Below are 6,252 nucleotides of genomic sequence, written 5' to 3' on the forward strand. Positions count from 1 at the left end.
TTTTTTGCATCATTCAGAATCTTCTGATAGTTTCATTATGTATTTTATTCAGGATTTTCAGTTGTAATTGATGAGAGTAATAGGCTGGAATGTGCTTACTTTATCTTTCAGTGATCAAAAAGCTGAAATGAGAGGAGTTGGTCAATAACTATAATAAGGATAGATGATGGGTACTGGGCTCAGAAAATTACCCCAAAAAGAAGGCCTCAGAAACAAAAGTTTTTTCTGACCATTTCCTGACCTCCTGTCTCTCAATCTCATTTCCCTACCCCCCAAAAGTTAGCCATGGAAACTAGAATCCATCTTCTTCAAGGTGAGTCACAGAAACAAGAACTCTTTATTCCTAAAGCTAGCCATAAAACTTAAAAATATTAGTTTAACCTTCCCTGCACCTTTCTGTGTAAAAATTTGCCATAAAGAAATTATCTGACCTACCTTGTCTGGCTATAGTCCATGAGACCCCCATTCTAGAGAGGGTCCTGACCCAAACCCAGAAGGAAGCAATGTATGCTCAGAGAAGCCAAGAAGAATCTAGACAGACAGGCTCTGCTGAGTTTCCCCATTTAGTCTGTTAACGTTAGATCATACCCTTTTTGTCCAATCATATTGCTACATGCTATCTATATTTTGTTGAACATAAGCATAAAAATGGACAATCTTCTCCATATCTTTTGGTCTTCATTCTAAAGGCTCCCAAGTGTACATGTTATATAAATTTGTATGACTTTTTCTCTCAATTAATCTGCCTTTCGCAAGTTGATATTTCAGAAAAATTCAGAGGGATTCCCCTTGGCCTCTACATGGGTGTTATGAGTAGATGACATGAAATTCAAAACTGGGTGTTTTTTGTGGAGGAGGGTGGGACCATTGTATGAAAGAAGCAACAAGAAGGAAGGAAGACAAAACCCCACTCATGAGAAAGAAAACAGCCAATATTTGCAAGAGTTACAAGGGCAGCATTAACTTCACTGGGAAGAGACAAGTTTGTTACAACAAGATGATGAAGAATACCTTGCCAGAAGAGGTTGAAGTTACACAGTATTTGGTTGATAATTGACCATGGATTTCAAAAGATTTCAGGAGATGGGGAAGAGTGGAATGTAAGTTCAGTTAGCAAGAGGGTGAAGTTCAGATTCTGAGGAAAAGCTTAGATTTTAGAGGATTTTATTAATATTTAATCATGATTTCAAAAGGCACAGAAATAGTGTTTCAGGAATTTGGAGTGAAAGAACATGTACTCAGCAAAAGTAATGTCTAGAGCTTGGGCAAGGGGGAAGAGGAGTGGGGAGGATGAGTTGGAATCCTAGGTCTCTTGTGAAAACCAACATGGTGGGGATCAAAGGTATAATAGGATTATTCTTAAAGACTCTATGGCAGAAAAGAGTGGGGTTGCTGTGAGAGTTGAGGAGAGTGAGTGTGGTAGACCTGCCAGGATCACATATGTTATGGAGCACCTGCTGAGAGCTTGGTGGTGGGTGCATGTTTGCCTGAAAAAGTGGTTATTCTAAGAGTGTGCAGAAATGCCCTCTTGACCTCTGGGAGAAGCAGGGAGAAGATTAGTTTTATCTAAATGTGCTGGCTCTAGTTTGAGGAGACCCTCAAATTAGTGAATTGGTGAATGGTCAATTAAAATGTACAACTTTAAGTACTTTTATTTTAACATATAATAATGAAAATGATAAACTAAGCATTTTAGTCAAGAAGCTAGAAAATAGAAAAGGAGAAAGGCATTCACAAGACAAAAACTGAAACTAATATTTTGAAAACAGACTAACAGTGGGATTTATAAATAAATACAAATGCTCATCTTCTGTTTTCCTGAAAAGATAAATGGTACAACCTGGCAGGCTAAATAAAAGGGAAAACATAGACAAGAAAGAGTAAGTTATACACATGACCACATCTCAGGAGGTGATGAAATGACCCTATTCATTACAATACCTGGCTAATAAGCTGTAAAATATTGGTGACATTAATGCTTTTCCTGAAAAAATATGCATGAGCAATATTGAATTAAGGACAGAAAAGAATGAGGAAGTATTAAAATACTGTGGAGGATGTTAAAAATACATTATCAAGTGTATTCGATTCCTAGGGCTGTGGTAACAAAGTTCCACAAAATGGGTGGCATAAAACAATGGAAATTTATTTTCTACAGTTTTAGAGGCAAGTAGTCTGAAATCAATCTTCTAGGGGAGAATTATTCCTTGCCTCTTCCAGCTTCTGGTAGCCCCAAGCACTCCTCAGCTTGAGGCTGCTTCACTCCACTTTCTGCCAATGCATTCTCCCTCTGTGTCTGTCTTCACATGGGTTCTCTTCTCTGTGTGTCTGTGTCTGTATCTTCTTTGTTCTTATAAGGACACTAGTGCATATTGGATTAAGGGCCCACCCTACTCCACTATGAACACATGCGTGCACACACTAAATACATTATCCTGCCACTAATGGAAAACTTGCTCTTCATAGAACAACTTGAATGAAACTCTCAGACCCTTAAAGTTCTCCCACACAGGGTCACATTCCTCATACTTTGTGCTTAAGCACAACTAGAATGGTAAGGAGATTAATATAAAAACTGTATACATATCTACTTGCTCCCCTTTTCTGAACATTTTTAGAAAACAAGGGTATGTAACAATAATTATAACCATGCACTATTGGGGATTTTAATAAAACTCATAAAGTTATTATATATGTAATATATCATATATATGTATATAATATGTGTAACAATAATAATACAAAATAGAGAGGAGAGAATAAAACGATGCAGAAGTAAATATTCTATATCTCACAACAATGACATTAGTATAGTTTGGAAGTAGAGGCTAAAAAGTTAATATGTAAAATGTAAGCCCTAGAGCAACCACTAAGATAATAATCATACAAATTGAAAATCATCAAATAAATTATAGTACCACCTCACATATTTATGCTTAAAAAACCCTACTTGTTTTTTGTTTGAGATTACACAGAATCTATGGATAAATTTGGGATGAACTACCATCCTAACTATATCGGAACTTTGATATAGGAACTTGGTAAATCTTCCCATTTATTTAGATCCTTTTTAACTTCTCTCACTTATTTTTTACATTTTTGTAATGTAAGGTCTTGCATTTCTTTTGTTAAATTTGTTTTTGGGTACTAATATAAATTTTATTTTTGTCTTAATTTCTTTTTCATATTTTCCATCATTATGTAAAAATATAATGCATTTCTTTTATTATTCTTGTGTCTCATGACCTTACTAAAATGATTTATTTCTGGAATTGTTTTTATAGGTATCTTGGGAATAAAATATATTTTATGAAAATAAAGATAGTTTTACCCTTTCCTATCCAATCTGGATGCTTTAATTTCCATTAATTTAAATCTATTGCACTGGATAAAACCTCCAGTATAAGGTAGAATAAAAATGATGGGAATGGACATCCTTGCCTTGTTCCCTATTTTTGGAAAATGCATTTAGTCTTTCTCCATTAGGTATGAGATAAAGTGTGAGTTTCTTGTAGATCTCCTTTATCGGTTTTTCAAAGTTACTATTTTGTTTGCTGAGAGTTTTTATGAAAACTAAGTTTAGATTTGGTCAATTACCTTTTCTTTTTCTAACAAGATGCTATCTATTATGGTATTTTTCTTCATTCTATTAATATTGTACATTTCATGAAACTAATTTTTGGATGCTTGAATCAACTTTGTATTCTTGGGATTCATCTCACTTTGTCATAGTGAATACTTCCCTATATAAGTAGCTGGATTCCACTTGCTTATATTTTGTTAATAATTTCATGAGCTATTTTGGTCTATAGTTTAACTTCTTGGCACATATTTGTATGTCTTTGGGTGCATAAAACAATTTAGAAAGTTCTCCCTAGCTCTTTAGTTTTGGAAAGTATTTGTGAATGATTGGTGTTGTGTCATCTTAAAATGTTTGATAGAATTGTTTTGAAAATCCATCTGAGCTTAGATTTTTTTCTTTGTAGTAAACTTTAATTTAGCAATTCTTTTTGTTTAATTGATATAAATCAACTCAGATTTTATAACTCCTCTTGAGTCAGTTTTGGTCTTTTTTGTTTTTCTATGATATTTTCCCATTTATTCTAAGTTACCAAATGTGCTTATATGACATTCATCATAATAATCCTTATTGTTCTTTTCATTCTATAGTATCTGCACTGATGTTCTCTCATTTTTTAATTGTGTATTTTCTCTTTTTCATTATTTATTTTACCTTAAGGTTTGAGAATTTTGTTGATCTCTTTAAATAAGCAACTTTTAGATTCACTGATTTTCTCTAGATTTTTGTTTTCTTGCTTTTATTTAATTGATATTTACTCTAATCTTAATAATTTACTTTGTTCTGTTTCCTTTGCAGAATTTTATTCTATTTTTCTAGTTTCCTAAGGTGGAATCTTAGGTAATTAATTTGAGATAATTTTACTCATATAGACATTTAAAGCTATAAAGTTCCCTGTAAGCACTGTTTGGGTACATCTCATAAATTTTATATATTTTCATTTACATCCAGTTCAAATTATTTTTTAAGTTTCATTATAATTTCTTTTTATTTCAATGAGATAAAAATAATAAAGCCTCTGATTTGTGTAGCTTTGTACTTACATTATATCTATGCATTTTATACATTCAATAAACTGTATTATAATCATTGTTTTAAATAGTGGATCAGAACAGAGATCCCAGAGATAAAACCATCCTCGTATTGTCATCTGATCTTTGACAAAGCAGACAAAAACGTACACTGGAGAAAACAATCCCTATTCTATAAATGGTGCTGGGAAAATTGGATAGCCACATGGAGAGGACTGAAACAGGATCCATACCTCTCATCACTCACAAAAGCAGACTTAAACTTAAGGCATAAAACTATAAGAATTCTAGAACGAATTGGAAAAACTCTTATAGACATTGGCCTAGGCAAAGAATTTATGAAGAAAACCCCAAAGGCAATCATAGCAATAATAAAAATAAATAAATGGGACCTGATTAAATTAAAAAGCTTATAAGGCTTCTGCACAGCCAAGGAGATGATCAATAGAATGAGTAGACAACCTACAGAACAGGAAAAAATATTTACAAGTTATATATCCAATAAAGGGCTAATAACCAGAATCCACAAAGAACTCAAGCAAATCAGCAAGAAAACATCAAACAACCCCATTAAAAAGTAGGCAAAAGATATGAATAGAAGGTTTTCAATAGAACATGGATCAATAAGCATATGAAAAAATGCTCAAGGTCTCTAATCATCAGGGAAATGCAAATCAAAACCACAATGAGGCATCACGTAATTCCAGTGAGAATGGCTTTTATCAAAAAGTCCCAAAACAATAGATGCTGGCCTGGATGCAAAGAACCCTTATACACTGTTGGTGGGACTGCAAACTAGTATAACCTCTATGGAAAGCAGTATGGAGATAGCTCAAAGAACTGAAAGTCGACCTACAATTTGATTCAGCAATCCCACTATCGGGTATTTACCCAAAGGAAAATAAGTCATTTTATCAAAAAGACACCTGTGCTCAAATGTTTATTGCAGCACAATTCACAGTGGCAAAGATGTGGAAACAACCCAAGTGTCCATCGATACATGAGTGGATTAATAAAATGTGGTATATGTATACCATGGAGTATTACTCAGCCATAAAAATGGTGAATTAATACCTTTTCTAACAACTTGGAAGGAACTGGAGACCATCCTTTTAAGTGAAATATCATAAGAATGGAAAAATAAAAACCACATGAACTCACTACTAAATTAGAACTAACAGATCAACACTCATGTGCACATATAATAGTAAGATTCAATGGAAATCAAGCAGTGGGAGGAGGGAGGAAGGAATGGGTGAATTGACACCTAATGGGTACAATGCACACTATCTGGGTGATAGACACACTTATAATTTTGACTCAATATATACAAAAGCAATTCAGGTAACCAAAACATTTGTACCCCCATAATATTCTGAAAAAAATTAGAAATTAGAGAAATGCACATGTGTATGAACATACAAACACATACACAGTTGATTCTTGTTATGTAGTAGTTATGTTCTATACAATTACCATGGGTAGTGGATTAGTGAATACTGAGCCATTGTTCCTAGGGGAAATACAGGCTTAGGTTTCTGCCTAAGCCTGTATTATTAACTATATTAACTTTAGTTAATATAGGCTAACTATAGCCCATATTAACTAACTGTGTGACACTTCAGTAAAGTAAGGTTCTAT

Source organism: Microcebus murinus, chromosome 5, assembly GCF_040939455.1.
Source record: "Microcebus murinus isolate Inina chromosome 5, M.murinus_Inina_mat1.0, whole genome shotgun sequence".
NCBI lineage: Eukaryota > Metazoa > Chordata > Mammalia > Primates > Cheirogaleidae > Microcebus > Microcebus murinus.